This window comes from Pristiophorus japonicus, chromosome 13, assembly GCF_044704955.1.
Source record: "Pristiophorus japonicus isolate sPriJap1 chromosome 13, sPriJap1.hap1, whole genome shotgun sequence".
NCBI classification, from domain to species: domain Eukaryota; kingdom Metazoa; phylum Chordata; class Chondrichthyes; family Pristiophoridae; genus Pristiophorus; species Pristiophorus japonicus.
Window position 1 is genome coordinate 149662778 of NC_091989.1, and position 22052 is coordinate 149684829.

Consider the following 22052-nt stretch of genomic DNA (forward strand, 5'->3'; position numbering starts at 1 on the left):
TTGCTCCTGTTTTTTTTTTGGAGCAACTGGTTTAGAATGGAGTATCTTAGAAATTGGAATTCTCGACATTTAGTTTGCTCCAGTTCTAGTCAGTTAGAACAGTTTCACTTTGGAACAGAATTTTTTTTTCAAAAGGGGGCGTGTCCGGCCACTTACGCCTGTTTTCAAAGTTTAGGCAGTGAAAACTTACTCCAAACTAACTTAGAATGGAGTAAGTGAAGATTTTTGTACGCTCGAAAAAACCTTGTCTACACTTTAGAAAATCAGGCGTAGGTTGCAAATTAGGCGTAGGGAACGAGGGCGGGGTGGGGGTGGGAGGGAAGTCATTAAATTCTACAATCATTCAGCAGTCATACTTATACAAATAAAGATCCAACCTGAATAAAAATTTATAAGCAAAGAAAAGATTAAATAATCCATGTTCCTACCTGTGAAACAGCAGCAGCCTTTGAGCTGCTGTGCTTCAGGCAGGCCTTTCATGTTGGAGACAGGCAGGGTTGGAATCAGTGTCTCGACGACAGCCCCAACAGTGGCAGCAAGCAGCCTTCGAGCTGCGGTGCTTCAGGCAGGCCTTCCTTCCGTCAGTGGCTGGCCGACAGCCGAGGAAGCAACACGCACGCAGCTTTCGAAGGGGGTTGACGCCATTCGGCCATGCAATAGGCTGGACGGTCGGCAAAGACACAGCAATCAAGCAGCCTTCGAGCTGTGAGGGGGACTGAGGCCATAGGGACAGGGAGAGGCAACCACATGGACAATTTTATACTTAAATTTGCAGAATGGGTGCAGCATTGTCAACACCACGTATTGTACAATGGTTCACCATCAATTCACTGCATTGCAGAGAATTGATTAGAGCTCACCGCACCAGGAACGTCATAGCCCGTAGGTTGATGGGCAGGAGACCTTACCCATGTCGATAATATCGAGCCAGGCGTTCGTACCTGGACATGAGCGAGGCTGATTGTGTGGAAAGGCTGCGTTTTCGCCTGCAACCTGATCTGCATCTGTTGCACGCTGCATCTCAGGAGAGCGTGTCTCCAATCTCCTTCTCCTCTGCCTGGGTCTGCCTCTACACTGGGAGGCACGAGCACGGACGGTGGGACGATCGGTACTGCAAGCGGCACCACTGCACAAGGAGGCGTGGGCTGGGACTGTGGGACGCTCTGTGTTGCAGACGGCAGTACTGGAGAGAGAGGCTCGGGCTGGGATGGTGGGGCGCTCGGTGTTCCAGACGACAGCACTCGAGTGCGAGCCGTGGGCTGGGATGTTGGACGAATGGGTGTAAACTGCTCCATGATAGCAGCAGCAGCAGCATTGGGACCCGCAGCGTTGGAATCAAAACCATAGTAGGTGGAACCGGAACCTATGCGAGAGGGAGGCGCAGGCTCGGACGGTAGTGCACTGACTGTAGAATGCTGCATTATACCAGCAGCACCACTGGGACCCGCAACATTGGAATCAAAACCATGGAAGGTGGAACCAAGACCTATGCTAGGGGTTGAAACTCTGATGCCCCTTGATGGGGGCTCATAAACATTAATTTGGAAACTCTCCCCTGCAGACATTTCAGTCATCGCTGCCATCATCCAGTCTGGTTTGTCCGCATCTGGTTGTACTGGTTCTTGTTCTGTATCCTCAGAATCCTCAGGGTTGGCAGCAGCATCATCATCATGTTCTGCAAAATACATCAGAACAGTCAAATGTTTAACAGCAAGGGAGGGGGCTGGATGGGTGGCATGAGTACTCTCACACATAGCAGGTTAGGCAGCAGGTTGATTTAAAGGGCCACGATGCATTTTCAGGACTTACCCTCTTCCTCGTGTGCGGGCCCAGCTTGTGATGTACTGATTGCTTTTCTCCATGTACGACTCATCATAGCAGCTACCCTTTGTTCCAAGGATGTCAGTGGATACAGATTGGGCGTGCCGCCTCCTGTCCGAGTTGCCTCCCTTTTGTTGTGGGCCAATTTCTTCTGCAAAGAGTAACATATAACTTTTTACAGAGTGTGTCAGTCTGCAAGGTGGGACATACAGATAGCCAGGTTACAATTACGATTAAATTAAAAATGGGAAATATTACTTACACTAACTACTTGACCAAGGTCGTGCCATTTCTTTTTACACTGGCTTCCAGATCTCATGGTATGCACCACTGCACAGTAATCTTCTGCAACTTGGTTCCACCGTTTCTTCTTTTCTTTTGGTGGCACTTTTATGCGACCTCTGTTGCTGGTATCTAGCTCCTGCCATCTCTGCTCAATTACATTGACTAATATCTCCACTTCCTCATGCAAGAAATTCTTTGTTCTTGGTGGATGTTGATCCATTGCAAAGTTGAATTGGCACTCTTATTTCTCAAAACACACAGTCCTTAATTTGCATGCACCAATGCAGCACCGGTTCTGCAAGTTTAGCAGTGAAAAGCTGAACTCACTGATTTCAGCAGGTGATTTATTCAACAGTGCTGCTAAAAGCACTCCCTCACACACAAAAAATATCACAAAAATTAAATCACAAGCCTTTCCAGGGGTCCAAGAGACAAATCTTCACTTTTCCCCCAGTCCGTTTAAAAATGGCCGAGTGCCAATGTTTGTTTCATACTGCGCGTGCGCGCACGCTCCAACGCGCACGCGTAGGGTTGCCGGCACGACGTTGCCTCATTTGAATTAGACCCGCCTCCCCCCCCACTGCTTACAGAATCGGCGCGAGTGTCTGGCTCCGCCCCCCGCTGTGATCTGTGTGCCGCACCAAGCTGACTTAGAGCTCCGAGGAGCCGGAGAATCTCGCAGTTTTTTTCCTGTGCACTTTTGGGCGCGAAGAACAGGCGTCCAGCTCCAGCGCGGCCCGAAACTTCGGCCCAATTGTTCCTGCATTCACTGAGTTAAAATGCAATTTTCTACAAAATAGTGGTTTGGACCACAAACTCTGTTATACATGTAGAGCAGTCTGGGATCAGATTATCTTGTTTCCAAGATGCATTTTCTAATACTGTATTATGGCCCTCTGATAGTGGATACTCTGGAGTTGCTGCTAGTACTCTGTTATGGAAACAATGCTGATTTTTTGTTTAGGTAACTCATTTTCCTAAGTTTTCTCCCTTGGGACCGCCTGGGCAGTGCATTTCTGACATTATAGAGGCGTGCGACTTGTTCTCGGGCCTTTACTTGGATTTCTGGCATAACAGTACTGAATTGTTTAATATTCTGAAGTACTGAATTGTTGATCCTTCTCAATTGTTGTTCATCTCTTGCGTTGTCTTCATTTTTCTGTAGCGCTAATTACAATGAAATGCTACGCTTTTGTAGTGCTGTGATTCCATTCAGAATTATTGGGAACAACTTGCATAAACTATTACCTAAATCCCCTTCTGGCTACCCTATTGTTATCCCTAATATGAAACAACAACAACTTACATTAATATATAGCACCTTTAATGTACTAAAACATCCCAAACTTCCCAGGAGCACAATCAAGATTTGACACCAAGCCATTTCAGATGATGTTGGGGCAGATGACCAAATTCTTGGTTGAAGAGGTAGGCTTTAAGGAGCATCTTAAAGGAGGAAAGAGAGATAGTGAGGCGGAGAGGTTTAGGGAGGGCATTCCAGACCATGGGACCTCGGCAGCTGAAGGCACAGCCACCAATGGTGGAGTGATTAAATTTGGGGATGTTCAAGAGGCCAGAATTAACGGGGCGCAGAGATCTTGGAGGATTGGAGCATTGGAGGAGACTACAGAGGAGTGGGGGGGGAGGGCGGCAGGTGCTGAGGCCATGGAGGGATTTAAAAATTGAGGCGTTGCTTAACAGGGAGGCAATGGGGAGATGGGTGAGTGAAACTTGGTACGAGTTAGGACATGGGTAGCAGATTTTTGGATGACCTCAAGTTTATGGAGGGTAGAACGCGGAGGGCAGCCAGGAGTGTGTAGGAATAGTCAAGTCTTGAGGCAACAAAGGCATGGATGGGGGTTTCAGCAGCAGATAAGCTGAGATAAGGGCACGGATGGATGATATGGAGGTGGAAATGGGCAGTCTTAGTGATGGAGTAGATATGAGGTAGGAAGCTCAACTCGTGATCAAATATAACACCAAAATTGCGAACAGACTGGGGTAGCCTCAGGCAATTATCAGGGAGAGGGATGGAATCGGTGGAAGTGGGAATGGAGTTTGTGGTGTGGCTCGAAGTCAATGGCTTCAGTCTTCCTGATATTTAGAAATTTCTGCTCATCCTTGGAGGACACTAGAGGTAACAGAGTGGGAAGAGAAGACATTGTGGATGATTATATGGTTGTGGCTGGAAAGCGAAGAATGGAATCAGGCGAGTGCAGTCCCATCCACCTGGTCGACGGTGGCGAGGCTTTGGAGCAGAATTTTGTGGTCAACCATCTAATAGGTTGCAGGCAGGTCAAGAGGGATAGTATACCTTTGTCACAGTCAATTAGGATGATATTTATGGCCTTGGTAAGAGCCTTTTCGTACTGTGGCAGGGGCAGAAACCTGATTGGAGGGATTCAAACAAGGAGTTCCGGAAAAGATGATATGAATTTGGGAGGTGACCGAGAGCAAAGGTAGGTTGGAAATGGGGTCAATAGTTTACAAAGACAGTGGGGCTACTGGTTGTCTTTTTGAGGAAAGGGGTGATGAGGGGAGATTTGAAGAGGAGGAAGACAGTACTTGAGGAAAGAGAACTGTTAACAATATCAGCTGACATGGGAGCCAGAAAGGGAAGTTTGATGGTCAGTAGTTTAGTTGGAAGAGGGTCGAGAGCAGGAGGTCAGTCTCATTGATAAGATGAGCTTTGAGAGGGCAAGAGGGGGAGATAGGAGAGAAGCTGGAGAAATATGCAAATTCAGGGTTGGAGCAGAAGGGAAACTGAGGGGGAAGAGGTCGTTGAACGGATGTTTTTGATCTTCACATTTATTGTTGGAGGTGAGGGAAGAGGAGGCGGCAGGGGAGGGTGATTTGAGAAGACCGTTTGTGGTGCAGAGAAGCCGAGTGTTATCTTTGTCTACCCGAAGGATCTTGGAATAATGGGCAGTTATAGCGATGGAGAGCAGGACCCAATTATGCTTTATATGATCCAGCCATATCTGGTTGGATGGTTAAATCAGTTGTCCGCCAAAGACGTTCAAGTCTGTGTCTCTTGGATTTAAGGGAGCGGAGTTAGGGGGGAACTTCTAGGGTGAGAGTGTGTAATGGTTTTAGTGGGGAAAAGACATCAAAGGTGGTGGAGAGGGTGTGATTTAGTAAATCTACCTGCCAAAATGTCATGACAAATTGTAGGCCAAAGGCTCGGTAGTTGGGAATTTGAAAGTTAGTGACTTGAGGGAGAGTTTTTGTTCCAGGGACGGACACACAAGAAAGTGGAGTTGGGAAGGAGAATATGGCAGTGAGTGATATAAGGAAATGAGCAGATATTGAAAAATATTGAAACCAATAGTTTCAACCTGCATGGTGACCAGTCTTCAGGATTGGTCCTCTCATTGATTACTATTTCAATGTGTTAGAAGTAGCCCTGTGTCGAACGGTGCAATTATTCTATAAGTGTAGTGTTGGTGCAAAGTAGTTGCTTCATACATATGCTAAACTTGTACAGTGTAAATTGGGTTTTGAGAGTGTACTGATTCAAAATCTCAAAATGGGTTTTGCACACCGCGACATACTGATGTCCAGTTGGGACCTGTGTGTCAGCTGTGGCTCAGTGGGAAACACTGAGTTCCCATTCATCAGAGTCAGAAGGTTGTGGATTCACGTTCCACTCCAGGGACTTGAGCACACAAATCTACGCTGACACTCCAGTACGATGCTGAGGGAGTGCTGCATTGTCAGAGGTGCCGTCTTTTGGATGAGTCGTTAAACCATGCTCTCAGGTGGACATAAAAGATCCCATGACACTATTTCGAAGAAGAGCAGGGTAGTTATCACCCAGTGTTCTGGCCAATATTTATCCTTCAATCAACATGACAAACATGGTCATTATCGCATTGCTGTTTGTGGGAGCTTTCTGTGTGCAAATTGGCTGCCGCATTTCCCACATTACAACAGTGACTATACTCCAAAAAGTACTTCATTGGCTGTAAAGCGCTTTGAGATGTCTGGTGGTTGTGAATATAAATGCAAGTCTTTCTTCTTTCAGTTTCAGGCTACATTATAACTGGTTCAAAGTAAAACTACTTTGCACAGTTGTGTGAATTCACCATAAGATGCATGTTGCTATGACATGATTTTGAACTGAGCATTTTTACTTCTGTTTCTGGAAGATTGAATCCATGTTTATGAAGAATGTTATTTATGATAGATCATGTAATTTTAAATCATTCACTCATACAGATATGTGAACGAAGACTTGCATGCTTTATTGGATTTCACAGGAATATCTCAACACTTTGCAATGAATTACTTTGAAATGCATTGACTTATCTGGGAAAATGTGACCTACATATAAATCACGGAAGAATATAGGTGATGTATAGATTCCACCAGTTAAATCTTTCATTAAAACAGAAGTACATTATGATTTCAAAACTTTACCTGCCTTACATTTTGGGTTGTGTTAAAGGCTCCAATTTCCAATGTACATTGCTTAATTCAACTGATTGTTGATTGTGAACTCTCATGTTTCAGATTGTGTACAATAAAGTTGAATCTTTTCCCTTTAGAAATGATCCATAGCCATGTATTTTAGTACTTTAGCTATTTATATATTCTGTGATTTCTTGCAAATCTTCAAGTATATGTGCAATCTCTGGGAGATTAACATACCAAAGCTAATTATGCATGGCCTACAACATGCAACTGTGTGTTACCTTTTTTGGGAGGAGGATATCCATATTCTCATATGTAGTCGTCCCGTAACAGCTCCACCGTATTTTACCAGGATGAGCCGCCTTCGTAGTCTCAGCAGCAGCTTTCTGTGTCCGGTATTACTGGCCAGTGTTTGTATTAATATTTTTAACTCATAAGAAATAGGAACAGGAGTAGACCATACGGCCCATCGAGCCTACTCCGCCATTCAATAAGGTCATGGACTCATCTCCACTTCCCTGCCTGCTCCCCATATCCCCTTATCGTTTAAGAAACTGTCTTATTTCTGTCTTAAATTTATTCAATGTCCCAGCTTCCACAGCTCTGAGGCAGCGAATTCCACAGATTTACAACCTTCTGAGAGAAGAAATTTCTCTTCATCTGTTTTAAATGGGCAGCCCCTTATTCTAAGATCATGCCCTCTAGTTCTAGTCTCCCCTATTAGTGCAAACATCCTCTCTGCATCTACCTTGTCAAGCCCCCTCATAATCTTATACGTTTCGATAAGATCACCTCTCATTCTTCTGAATTCCAATGAGTAAAGGCCCAACCTACTCAACCTTTCCTCATAAGTCAACCCCCTCATCCCCGGAATCAATCTAGTGAACCTTCTCTGAATTGCCTCCAAAGCAAGTATACCCTTTCGTAAATATGGAAACCAAAACTGCACGCAGTATTTCAGGTTATGGCCTCACTAATACCTTATATAGTTGTAGCAAGACTTCCTTGCTTTTATATTCCATCCCCTTTGCAATAAAGGTCAAGATACGATTGGCCTTCCTGATCACTTGCTGTACCTGCATACTATCCTTTTGTGTTTCATGCACAAGTACCCCCAGGTCCCGCTGTACTGCAGCACTTTGCAATCTTTCTCCATTTAAATAATAACTTGCTCTTTGATTTTTTTCCTGCCAAAGTGCATGACCTCACACTTTCCAACATTATACTTCATCTGCCAAATTTTTGCCCACTCACTTAGCCTATCTATGTCCTTTTGCAGATTTTGTGTGCCTTCCTCACGCATTGCTTTTCCTCCCATCTTTGTATCGTTAGCAAACTTGGCTACGTTACACTCAGTCCCTTCTTCCAAGTCGTTAATGTAGATTGTAAACAGTTGGGGTCCCAGCACTGATCCCTGTGGCACCCCACTAGTTACTGGTTACCAACCAGAGAATGAACCATTTATCCCCACTCTCTGTTTTCTGTTCGCCTATCCTCTATCCATGCTTTTGATTATCCCCAACCCCATGAACTTTTATCTTGTGCAGTAACCTTTTATGTGGCACCTTGTCAAATTTACACTTGTCAAGATTACACTTGATTTTCTGGAGTTTTTGGGAGTTACAAATTACGAGATGGGAGACATTTAAACACAGAAGCTATTTTTTTGTTCAATTATGTACATGTTCAATTCTTGTAACATTGAAAGTAAACATGTTTAGTGCACCACAAAAATGTGGCAGAGAATGCTGCTTTTCATTCGTGAATAATTTTTCTTTTAAGCAATCTCCTGTGGTTTTGCATATGGTAAGTTGGAGAATATTGTCACTTTTGCATATCTGCTGTTTTTGTGTCACTGTTCCTCTTTCTGCCTCTCACTCCTTTCTGTTTCTTTCACTTTCTCAGGGCTCAATTTCCCCTGATCATTTGCGCTGATTTTTTTGACTTTTTTTTCCAAGTTTCCCTTTCGAGGCCAGTTTTTTTTTTTATGCCACGGGGGCGTTCCCTCATGTCTGAGCCTGTTTTTATAATTTTTCGCAGTTTGGCCAACATTTTTTCCTCCTATGACGGCCTATCTGACCACTCCCGAAAAAACTTTTGGGCACTTAAGAAAACCAGCGTACATTGAGAAATTGGTGCTGAAAGACGCCATTGTTTTTAAATCGAAGATTTTGGAGAGTCAAGAACGCTGTAAAAAATCAATAATAAAGTTCAACCTTTTTTGTACCTTTCAACGTAGTAAACCTAAATTTGTTGGATTTCAGAAGTTTTTTCTATTTTTTGCTCACTCACGCCACCACCGAACATCTTGAAGCAGGGCTGGAGGGTCGTAGTTTTGGCTGGCAGAATTGACCCCGCTAGAAAACAAGCTGTGGTGTGTCGGGGAGGGGTTAGGTGGGAGGGTGGAAAAGAGAGAGAGCGCGAGGTGCCGATCGGAAGGTTTCAAGCCCGGGGAGCGATGTGCCAATCACAAGCCTCCTTCACTGAGGCCGGGGAGCGAGGTGCCGATTGGAAGGCTTCTGCAGACTGCAATGAGTGTGTGGTGGGGGAGAGGAGAGAGAGAGAAGTCACAAGACGGTAATTAGTTAAGGCAGGGGTGGGGGGGGTATGTGGTCGAGGAGAAGTCACAAGACCTTGGGTGTGGTCCATCCATACAGACCTTGGAGAAGAGAGAGAACTGCGAACCTGTCCTGCCTGCTTTTCTGCTGTTTTGAGCTTCTTTCAAAGGTTAAATTTAAGTGTGGGGGCAATACTGACAATGCCATACCTTGTGCGAGCTGCGTTCATCATGGTGCTACGTAGGAGACAACTGATTCGATGTCATCGCATCAGGAACATCAGAGACCGTAGATCGAACTGAGCATCGCCAAAACTGAGCCATGGAACAAAAATCTAAGAGGACCTTGGAATAGATCGAACTGAGCATCGACAAACATACACGGATCAGGAAATTCCGGCTGTCCACTTTTCACCGATCCCGAGGCTTTACCCACCTCGGCTATATTGAGATAGGTGTTCGTACCTCCACCTGAGTGATGCAGAAGGCTGCATTTCCGCAAAAAAGTTGTAAGTGAGATCTGTGAATTGCTCAAAGCAGACCTGCAACCGAGAAGCATCAGGAGGACTGCTTTGTCAGTTGAAGTGAAGGTTACAGCTGCACTTTCATTCTATACCTCCAGCTTGTTTCAAGCTACAACTGGAGATGTGTGCGCCATCTCTCAACCATCATAGGCGGTCCCTCGTTATTGAGGATGACTTGCTTCCATGCCAAAAAGGGGTGAGTTCACAGGTGTTTTAATGAAGTACCGAATATTCCAGGTCCCGAACTCCTTGAAGGGTGGAAGATGCCTGTGCGTGGATTTCTTTAACGTGGGGTGACCGTTGCACACCAGCCACCACATGGGCTTGACCGAGCTCGGTCTTGGTCCAGTGGCAAGGGTTAACCAGGATGACTGGAGACCTGCTCTGCTGCACGGACCTAGTGCACACACATATCGCAGCGTGGGCTGGCCCTGGGCCCTCGCCTCTTCTGGGCCCCAATGCATTCATACTATTTGCCTCAACCACTCCCTGTGGTCGAAAGTTCCACATTCTCACCCCTCTCTGGGTAAAGAGGTTTCTCCTGAATCTCTCAACATGCAACATATGTCTGCATTCACCAGGTGACGGCTGCATTGTATGCGTGGAGGAATGACTTCATAAAGTTCCCCATGACCGCCCAAGCAATCCATGACAGGGCTGTGAGCTTCTCCAGAATTGCTGGCTTCCCAAAAGTACAGGGCTGCATTGATTGTACCCACATCGCCTTGCAAACACCTTGGAGAGCATTCCGAGATGTACAGGAACAGAAAAGGCTTCCACTCCATTAATATGCAGCTTGTGTGTGACGACATGCATCACATCAAGACAGTTGATGCAAGATACCCTGGGAGCACCCATGATGCGTTCATCCTACGCGACAGCATTATATCTGCCATGTTTCAGCAGCAGCAGCCAGAAGGGCAGAGCTGGCTATTGGGAGACAAAGGGTACGGCCTCGTCACCTGGCTCATGACTCCCCTACGTGTAACCCGGACGGAAGCTGACCGTGAATACAACATGTCGCACATTATGACACGCAGCATCATAGAGAGGACCATTGACATTTTGAAACAGCGTTCCCGATGCCTGGACCTTCCAGAGGCTACTTGCTGTACTCCCCTGAGATTGTCGGTCAATTCACTGTTGCATGCTGCATAATGTAGCCATCATGAGGCAGCAGCGCCTGGTAGTGGAAGACCCATCTGTGGTGAGAGTGGTTGATAATGATTTGGAAGATGCAGATGACGAACAGGAGGAGGACGATGAGGATGAGGATGAGGAAGCCATGCAAGTGCCTGAGGCCGGAGCACGACAGCGGAGGAGGGCTGGCCATCATGCCCCTTTAACGATTGATCGAGCCTTGCGCCAGCAGCTCATGCGTGAACGTTTTACTGATGCCTGAGGGCTCAGCGATAACTCTACCACATGGACCATGGACTGTTTGGAGCTGTTTTGTGATGTGTTAATGGAACAAATAATATAAATGATTCAGTTTTAATGTAAAATATATTTTATTCAAAAGTTTAACAAATAGTTCTTTTGTACTTAACTTTAATACAAGAATAATTTTATCAGACTTTCCTTTTTAAAATCACTAAGATCACTTACAAACTTTTAAACTTGTAAATTTACATAAATTACAAAAAACTTTTAATTTGAGAACAGTTACAACAACAAAGACCGCCTGCTGCGCTTGGTCTTGGACTCTCCACTGCCTGCAACATTCCTTCCCTCATGGTCAGTGACTGTGTTTGCACTACCTCTGACATTCCCTCCCTCATTGCCACTATTCCCTCAATGATGGTCCCAAACATTGTTCCCATTTCTCGTGTCATTGCTGTTACTTCTTCCGACAGTCCCGATACCTCATCACTCACCCCACTGATGGCATCTAGGAGTGATCGGGTAAGGTCATTGCTCTCCGCATTCAATGACATCATTTGAACCACATCTGTTAAATCCTGCACCTCAGGAGAGCGCGGTCAAGCTCTCCTTTCACTCCTCCCCACGGGTATGGCTTGACCCGCAGCCTGGGATGGTGGGCCCCTGGGTGTGCCTCGCTGCACCCCACCTCTGGGACCTCAGAAGGTGTGAAACCATGCAATTGTTCCACCAGCACTCAAACCACTATAGTCACTGAAGGGGCTGTCACTGCAATGAGCGGCACCTCCTCCAAAGTCAGTGCAACTGTGGGAGCATCACCCAGCTCCATCCCCTCCCTCTCACCCCCATGTTCTTCGTTTGGAGGGTTGGATTGGAAGGTGTTCTCTTCAGGCTCGTCCGCTTCTGAATAATCTTCTGCATCTTCAGGGTTGACCTCAAGTTCTGCAAAATATAACAGAACACAGACAAATGGTTAGCAACAGAGGAGGGGGCAGGATGGGTGCCATGAGTAGGCTCTCGCATCGCAGGCCAGGTAGCAGGCTGATTTGAAAGACCACGATGAATTTGCAGGACTTGCCCTCTCCCTCGAATGTGGGGCCAGCTTGTGCAGTGGTGATTGCTTTTCTCCAGGCAGGATCCATCAAAGATGCGACCCTCTCTTCCAAGGGTGTCTGGGTGCAGATTTGCCGGGCTTCCTCCTGTTCGAGTTCTTTCCCTTTTATTATGTGCCACCTTCCTCTGCAAAGATGAAAATCTAACTTTTTAAAGAGGGTGTCTTTCTGCTGGGTGCGGCGTACAGATGGTCACATTTACAATTGCAATTCCATTGAATAAATGAAAATATTACTTACACTAACTACTTGACCAAGGTCCTGCTACTTTTTGTCACCACTGCACAGTAATCTTCTGCAACTTGGTTCCAGCGTTTCTTCTTTTCTTTTGGTGCAACTTTTATGTGACCTCTGCTGGTGTCCAGCTCCTGCCATCTGTTCTCAATCACAGTAACTAGTGCCTCCACTTCTTCCTGTAAGAAATTCTTGATCCTTGCACCGTGTTGCATCTTGTACTGCTCACACAGCAATGTGCTCACACAGCACCCCTTCTTCTCACACACATAACTGGCTCTTTAAAAATGGGCAATTGCCAACTCGTACTGAGCATGCGCATCCATTGCAACAACGTCAGAAACGTGTAACTTTTTTCCGCGCATGCGCAGAAGGTGCGGCATCGTTTTTCGGTGCAGACAGCATGCCTTTTTGTTTGCCATTCCACTCATCACCCAAAAGCATAGTGTGGTGTTGAAAGGAGCCACCAAGGACTGTATAGGATAAATTGCATTTCTATAGCACCTTCATGACAGAATATCTCTCAGAACTTTACAGCAAATGAAGTACTTCTGATGTGTTCTCACTGTTGTAATGCAGGAACTGCGGAACCAAATTTGCACACAATAAGGTCCCACAAACAGCAGTGATACAAATGATCAGATGATCTGTTTATAGTGATATTGGTTGAGGAATAAATATTGACCAGGACACAGAGAGAACTCACCTGCTCTTCTTGGAATTGTGCCATGGGATCTTTTACACTCACCTGAGAGCAGCTTAATGTATCCTGAAAGACAACATCTTTGACAGTGTAGCACTCTCTCAGTTCTGCACTGAGATTTCAATCTAGATTATTTGCTCAAGTCTCTGGAGTGGGGCTTAAACCCATGACCTTCTGACTCTGAGGCACGAGTTCGACACAACAAGGCTGATGCTGAATTTGGAGTAGGGGATCTGGGGAAAAATTATAACCATCACTCTTGTTCCCCCAGCCCATTCATTACCATCATATCATTTATCCCTTCACCTTCCCATTAGCCCTGCAGTTCCAATTGTCATTTGACTCATCACTGCACCACCTTATTTCCCTTAAAACTTCATGCTCAATCACTGTTATCCCCGCCCCCACCCCCACCCCCAACCCCGCTTCAATGCCACTCACCTCACTTTTAATTTTCCATCCATTTCCCCAGCCCTACTTTACTCTCTCTAAGGGTAGGTTGGAAGAGGCCAGGGACTCCTTCACACTCAACCTGTTTCCTCTCTCTTTCTTATGCTCTCGAATCCCTACCTATTCGTTTTCCTCGGAGGCTTCGTTTATTTTGAAAACTCAACATTTTAAAAAAAGAATGAGGAAAGAAGCTGTTCCTTTGCAGATGCTGGGTGAAATAATTAATTGACATCCAAGTGCAACTCTTGTTTATTTTGAAAATTGATTGCCCCCTCCTACTCTTCCCCCCCCCCCCCCCATCCTCCTAACCCTCCCTCTCATTTCAAATGATAAGAACTCCCTGTTTAGATTTGAACTTTCTGCAGATACTTTTTATTTGTGCTCAATGCAAAAGCCAGCTTCCATAGGCAAGCACAGACGGTTTCCTTGACTTTGTGAACAAAGAACTTTTACGTTGTCCAAAGCTACGCCGTGGATTTTGATGACTGGGGGGCAGTGCTACATGGCGGGGTCAGGTTGGTGGAGGACCTTTGTCTTACGGATGTTTGGTGTAAGGCCATGCTTTCGTATGCCTCAGCTGAAGGTATTGATGATGGCTTGGAGTTCGGCCTCTGTGCGCAGGCACAAGCGTCGTCCACATACTGTTGTTCAATGACGGAGGATGGGACGACCTTGGATATAGCCTGGAGGCGACGAAGGTTGAACAGGTTCCCATTGGTTCTATAGTTTAGTTCCACTCCAGGGGGGGCTTGTTGAGAGTGAAATGGAGCACTGCAGCAAGGAAGAGCGTTGGTGCGATGATGCAGCCCTGTTTGACCCTGGTCTGGACGTGGATTGGGCTGCGCACAATCAATACAGGCTTCTCCCTGTTATTAATGTGTCACGCTTCAGGACATACACCTATTCTACCTCGGTTTTCGTCCTTCCGTGGTTCGCTATAACTTAGTTCTCTTATACAGATTACCTCCTTCCCCGTCAATGCTACTGCTCTGCAGGTGGTACTCATAATAGCTGCCACATCCTGGGGTCGGAGTGTCTGCACCCTGCTCGCAGCGCCAAATGTTGGAATAAAAAGAAGATTTCTCTTCTTCACGATGGACTCCCTGATATAAGGAATTGACACCCGCCCGTATCCCCATCCATCTAGCGACCACGGAATCACTCAGACGAAACCTTGGTTTTTATTCAAGCATGCAAGGGAAGTGTTCACGGGTGAACCTTCCAAGAACAAATGTTTTACATCTACAGTTATACAGTTTCCGAGGTGTGCGACCTTCCTACAAAACCACCGATTGGCCTACTGCTATCAGCGAAGTTACATCAGACTGGCTCTGAGTGGTTCCTCCCACTTGTCCATCTCCCGTCACATGTCACCCTTCCGGAATTTGTTGTTCAGTGGTGTCAACTCTGCTTCAGCTCCTCATGACGTGTGAATTAACCTTGTTTCCCAGGGTTTGCTATCTGTTGCCAAACATGCCTTCAGATGTTGCTACAACAGACTTGACTTCCTCCTGTTCTTGGTGGATGTGTTATTCAGTACTGAATTAAGGTTAACACAATGGATGGTTCATTAACCATCAAGCTTTGCTGTGTAGCAAGCTTTGCTGCTTCCCCTTCTTAAAACCCATTGTAAGTGAGTGTATAAGTGTGCTTTACATACATAAGCGAGTTTTACATACAATTGGTCAATTTTCGATTACAATTTCTACCGTAAGGTAGAGGAATGCCCGATTCCTCAGAATCTCCTAATGCTGATAAGCCCTTCAATCTGGACCATGTGTCCGATCAATTCACTATCTTCAGTATCCACTTTAATGACCATATTGTATCCCCTTACAAGGTGTATAAAATTATGAGGGGCCTAGATAGAGTAGTTAGGAAGGACCTGTTTCCCTTAGTAGAGGGGTCAATAACCAGGGGGCATAGCTTTAAAGTAGTTGGTAGAAGGATTAGAGGGGAACTGAGGAAAGAGAAATCCACGCAGAGGATGGTGGGGGTCTGGAACTCACTGCCTGAAAGGGTGGTAGAGGCAGAAATCCTCATCACATTTAAAAAGTACTTGGATGTGCACTTAGAGCCGTGACCTACAGGGCTACTGACCTAGTGCTGGAAGGTGGAGTTAGGCTGGGTAACTCTTTTTCGGCCAACATGGACATGATGGGCCGAATGGCCTCCTATGTCGTAATTTTCTATGGGCTAGACTTTCCACTTCACATCGCCCATATAAGGCCCATATATCACCCAAAACGGACCTCTATCACCCATTTTGAGCAAAAATTGGAAACTAGGCCAGAAAGATCACCGGAAAAATAAGCTCCCAAGTTTTGGCTCACTTCACCGAACTGATCACCGAGCTGATCGGCCACACGTCGCCCATCCCAACTTTCGGCACTTCACTGGGCTGATCGCTCGCCGAGAACAAGGCTGGATAATAGTTGCTTTTCCCAGGCTTTACTGAAGGAAATGGGCACTACGGACGCGATTTTAAAGATCGAAGGGTGGAGGCAGCTAAAAAATTGTGCTTAGATAGCTGTGAGTTATTTAAGGGTCCTTTATAGATAGATTAACTCAGAATATTAATTATATTTAATTTTACTGATAGCTTAGTGAATTAGGCATTTTTTTGTGAAAAGTGCATTTATAGTAAGTGAAAACAATTATTGATATTGGGGTCCATTGCACTGACTGGTATACAGTGTTAGATTGGGGTTGCTGTTGAGAGAGTAGTTTAATAAAGTGAAAATAATTATTGATAGTGATGGGGCCTATGCTTTCTGCACCATTACTAGTAACTGCTCACAAGCTGGTTTCTGAAAAGATCAATCGGAGAGGTGACAGAGTAAAGCGTAGACAGACAGAGGAGGTGAGTGCACAGCCAACAAAGGTACAAAGAAGCGCAATCTTACCTCACTTGTCTGAAAATGCATGTCTTAGCAGGCTGCGCTTCCGGCCAGCTCATCAAGGGGGATCTGCAATCTTCCAGCACGATCAGAACCACACTGTCCGTTGCGGTGAAGGTTACTGCAGCCCTAGCCTTCTATGCATCGGGATCTTTTCAGGCATCAGCTGGCGACATCTGTTGTATCTCTCAGCACGCCACACACTGCTGCATTTGGCAGCTCTTTACGCTTGCAGGATGGCCTTTATAAGCTTCCCTACGACCAGAGAGGCACAAACCGCGAGGGTGTTGGGTTTCTCGAGAATAGCAGACTTCCCCAAAGTGCAGGGAGCTATAGACTGCATGCACATTGCCCTGAAAGCCCCTTTAAAGGAGGTGTTTCATAACAAAGGGATTCGATTCCCTGAATGCACAGCTTGTTGTCGACCATAAGCAAGTAATCATGAAAGTAAATGTTACATTTCCTGGCAGCATCCATGATGTGCACATCCTATGTGAGTGCTATCCCTGACCTGTTTCTCAATCAGTCAGAAGGTCACGGTTGGGTGCAGGGAGATAAGGGATATGGCCTTGCCAGTTGGCTGATGACCCCACTGCATAATCCCGTCACTGAAGTAGAGAAACGTTGCAATGAAAGCCACATAGCGACACCCAACACAGTCGAAAAGGCAATTGTAGTCTTAAAGCAGCGCTTCAGATGCCTGGACCATTATGGTAGCAGCCTACAGTACCATCGTGACCAGGTTGCTGAATTTATTGTGGTGTATTTGTATGCTGCATAACCTAGCTATAAGGAGAGGACAGCTAATGCCAGATGGGGCTGCAGGACCACCTCCAGAAGGAGGGGAGACTGAAGAGCCAGCCGGCGAAGAGGGAGAGGCGGAAGAGGAGGCTAGTGAGGATCTAGGGGAGGTCAATCAGCCTTGTGATGTCGCCATGTTCCCACCAACACCACCCCCCCCAGAATAACAGTACCCAGGGGCAGTTACGTGGCTGATAAGCTGTTGCATCAGCAGCTCATTTATGAACGCTTTGCATGGACTTACATTGTGGATAGTCATATTTACATTTACAGCTACAGTTATGGTTAAGCAAAAGTTGCATTCGCGTTGTTACGTTTTTGCCTTGCTTGCACTGGCCTGGCTTTTGCATTAATGCTTTAGCTTAAGTAAACTGATGTTATAATAAAAGAATGAACAACTAATGCAGAACAACTGTAAAAATGTTATGCTTAACGTAATTATAACAGAATGCACAACAGTTGTTAAACTCAATAAAATGTTTTAATTCAAACGAATTTAAAAATATATTTTATTAATACCCTCCCCGCCCCCCCCCCCCACCCCAAACAACAATGAACGCAAGAACTTAAAAAAAATGTAACATGTATATTGAAAAAACAACCCCCCCCTCCCTACCTGCGGCCACGTTTCCCTCTAGGTCCTTTACCACCTCGTGTTTTAACACCACCCTCCCGTTTTGGTCTACGCAGACCGAGATGAAGCTGGCGTGCAGCAGCAACGGCAAGACTTCCTGCCGTGGTGGAGGTGACTGGAAAGCAAAGCCTGAGGCTCGTCTTCCGAGTCAGGAGGAACTGTATCCTCCGTACTCACTTGAGTGCGAGGGGTCACACTCTGAGCCAACACGACACCTTGGGGTGCAGCGCCGTGTCCAGCCAGCAACGCATGCTGAAGGGCATTGGTTGTGGTGGTCTGCTCTCTGATCCCCTCCAAGGTCTGCCGTGCTAACTCAGTTTGCATGGCAGACCAGTTGGAGAAGTTCGTGGAGAACTGGCTCCAGTTCGTGGAGAATCGATGGAACCCCTGGATAAGCTCACGACCTATCGCGACCGTCTCCCTGCACATGGAGATGAAGCACTCCGTCTGCCCTTCCAAAGTAGGCAATTGCTCACCTCGCTGACCTGACCTCTGTTGGGTCGGCGTTTGCAATATATTGCGCCTTGTTGCCGGCTCAACACCGCTTGGTCCCGGTGCCTCTTCCTACTTAACTGAGATGATCGCAGGTTCATCCCCCCCCCCCGTCCCCCCTCCCGGCCACAACAACGGACGGATCCAGCAGCTCAGGATAGAAGTCCTCCTTCTCCTCTTGGAGGTGAGGAAAGTGCTCTTGTTCTTGGGAATCCTCGTGTTCCTCCTCTTCCTTCTCTGAGGTAGTTGGTGGAGATGCAGGGGACGGCTGCAGTGTCACGAGCTTCTCAGGCTGACCTTAAAAACACGTATGACATTTTTAAAGAACTTATTAGAACATAACGGTAAACAATATCAAGACACGTTACATATCAATACTTATCACTACCCCAGAAAGCTGTAGTGGCTACATCCCCTGCTTCTTATGCAGAAGGGCTGCATGACCTGACATGACATCATTAGTATATCAAGAGTATATCACAAGTATATTGCATTATAATTACAGGACATTACATCAGTATTAAGTTTTTAATACTGTTTTTAATACTGTTTGACACATTACACAGTACACATTACTCACGAGACGTAAGGCTGGGTTCGGCCATACCACGGGTGGTGGCTGAACGGCTGTCATGGCCAACCACCGCGGCCGCACGTGATTCAATTTCTGATAAAGGCTGGAGTTGAGCAGAGCCGTCCGCCTTTGCTCTGACCGGTTGATAGATATCATCTTCTGTAAACGAGAAGAGAGCATGGCATAGCATAAGCTAATGGACTTGGCAGTATTTTGAGGTCACAACAGTTTAAAATGTTACTTGCTGCTGCTTCAGATCACTGTCTGGATCTTAACATGGTTTACGTAATACATTTAAGAATGACAAACGTAAACTCAATGCAGGAGATTCAATGTTCTAATCAAAATTTGCATGCATCAGTAAAATATTACCGTTAAAATATAAAATGCAACTTACTCTTGCTGCCGCCACCAAGCTATTCCAGCGTTTTCGGCACTGGTCAGGCCCCTCGCCTCATGAGATGCAGACGTTACCACGTCTGCAATCTCCACCCATATTTTTCTGTAGACACGGGGTGGAGGTTTCCCATGCACACCCCGTGTCAAGTCGGCCCACCTAGCATGCACCTTGTTCACCAGGGCCTCTTTCGCTAAATAAAGGGTTTTGCCCTTTTCCTCTCGGAATCACACTCTGATGCCATTTTAAACAGTGCTTACAATACTAATATTTATTTTTACTGTAGTTAAATTTAACGCAATTATATTTCTCCAAATACTTCAAAACTAGCCAATTCCCTCCTTTTCCACTCTGTCTTGCTCCTCTCTCTCTATCTCCACTCTCTCTCTCTCTCTCTACCCCTCCCTCTACCTTCTGAGCATGTGTGATGACCCCTGACCTCCCGAAATGCAGTAAAGCCAGTCGGCCGGAAAAAAAAACCTCAAACATGCGCACAAGGCAGTTGCTAGGGAAGCTTTTGACTTCCTCTTTCGGTGGGCGAACGCGACTTCGCCGAAAAATCAGATTGCCCATTCCACATCGCCGGCCTAAGGCCGAGTGAAAAATCGCAAAAAGAAAATGAACCATGTACCAGCGATCAGTAAGGCTGACACGTCCTACATCGCTGGAACATGGCCACCTAGTGGAAAGTCTAGCCCATGATGATTCTATGAATAACATTTTGGGAATGTATTGTCCAGTTCATAAAAGGGAAAAATAATAACTTTTATTTATATAGCACCTTTAACGTAGTAAAACATTCCAAGGCCCTTCACAACAATTTTACAACACGTTAGATATTGACCATTGAGGGAAAGAGAGAAAAAGCGTGAGAAGAAAGTGTAAAAAGAGGTTAAAGGTTCTGGTTCGAAGCAGCAGCCAAAATGTGCATGTAGATAGACAGGCGAAAAAGCAAAAAAAATTCAAATTACATTGTAAATAGTACAATAAGGAATATACAATAGTAAAATCAGTATAATAATGATTAATTATAATTAAACAAAATTAAATAATGTATACCATAATTATAAATTAAGTTAAAATTAGAAAATCAGCAATTTAAGCAAATTAAATCAGTTATTAACTGTTTAAGATTCATTCCCTATCCAGTGAGTCAATTAATCTGGAAGAACCGATCACTGGCCTCCATCCTTGTGATGTCATAATTTTATTACTTTATATTTCTCAATTTGTCCTCTTGATAGAACCTGCAATAATTCCAGGCTCGAGCTGCCACCGTTGTCAAGGAGACGCTGATGTTTAAATCTCCCTCCAGCTGCTCCAGGCTCGCACTGCCTCCGTTGTTAGGGAGACGCTGATGTTTAAATCTCCCTCCAGCTGCTCCAGGCTCGTTCTGATAGGATAATATATTTTAAAACATAAAACATAAAAGTTTACCTTTTGATCAGATTGCTGAAAGCAAGTGTGCAGAATTACCTTTACTAATTCTGTCAATAGTTTGGTCAATGTTACAATGTCTGACCTTATCAGAACATAAAATTAAACTTTGTTGAAAGGATTATCCATACAAATTATAGGTATAATATTCTAAGAATCCATTGTAGTCAGGATTTTATTGATGAATACTGTACCTTGGCAATGTAAATGTTATATAAATCACGTATAATATATTGCTGCCTATTTATGATGTTGGTTTAGCTTTCTTTTTCTGATGCAACTTTCTTTACAATTAATACTTGATCTGATACTAGACTTAATTTCTCTGACCCAGACACCTCAATCTGAGTAAAGGTGCTAGGAACAGAATCACGTCAATTAAGACCGAACACAAGCGACACAGTTTCGATGCAAGTTCCTTTGGTGACATGGTTGTTATTTATTGTACTTATTTTCATTGTTTATTTCTCTTGTCATGTATTAATCAGTTAGACTCTTAATTGTATTTCCTTTCAGATTTGGGAGCTCTTGCGTACTATTGCCTTTCAAGTCAAAAAGATCGAGGAATTCTGATTTGACACTTTATTCCCGGGGCTTTTATTATGTCAACTACAACAGCAAATTGCGATCACTGCACTGCAACAGTTGGGAGTTTGTGTCCTGCATGTAGCTATATAATTGTGCACGCAATAGACGATAACACTTTACAAGGGTTACACTGTGATCTGTGGCCAGAGTGATCAGTGCCCCAAATCTTTTAAAAGTCCTGGAAGTGCACTCTAATGAAATATGTTGTGGCTTATTGCTCCCTGCCAGGAATTTGCAAGTATGAGCTGTGATTCTGGCTTAAAGCATTAGTTACCGACTGAAAAATGAAAAGCAAGTCTTCTATCAGCCACTAGATTCTCTTCAATGGACTTCATATCCTATGTTTCATGCTAACTTGATGCTTAAGGGAGAAGTAGGCCAGTCCCTTCAAGTACAGATCATTGGTCTGCTTCGTTGCCCAAGACCTCAACAGGTGCAAAGTCCAATCAAAAGCATAAATTGTCGTTGTCAAAACAAAATGTCATCTCAGTTATTCACATTTAGTTCTTCAGAACCATGCATTGGAGATGTCAAACATGCAGTCTTGAGTTGCTTTCAAGTTTGGTTTGATGAAGTGTGTTTATGTCAGCTGCAGTGCTCTGAACTGAGAACTGTTCTGTTGGCGAAGATTGACAATGGTCATAAATTAGAGGATGGGAGGTGAAGAGTTTTCTCAGTATCTTTGCATGTCCAAAACATCAGTGTTCTTGCTCAATCTTTATATCTGTGCCATATAAACAGGCT

General features: G+C 45.1%; 1 protein-coding gene across 18 annotated transcripts in view; it reads left to right on the forward strand.

The window, feature by feature from the left end:
* The window catches only part of banp (BTG3 associated nuclear protein), a 392933-nt gene that overhangs the window by 28124 nt on the left and 342757 nt on the right, over positions 1-22052 (forward strand). For 13 of the 18 annotated variants that reach the window (XR_011596362.1, XM_070898113.1, XM_070898120.1 and 10 more), the window contains one exon: positions 6328-6459. The exons of 3 other annotated variants lie outside the window; for them this stretch is intronic. The gene's annotated coding sequence lies outside the window, so the exon portion shown is untranslated. Of the gene's footprint in view, positions 1-6327; positions 6460-16274; positions 16349-21136; positions 21152-22052 lie in introns of those variants that run through there. 2 more of the 18 variants (XM_070898116.1, XM_070898119.1) reach the window with 2 other exon arrangements.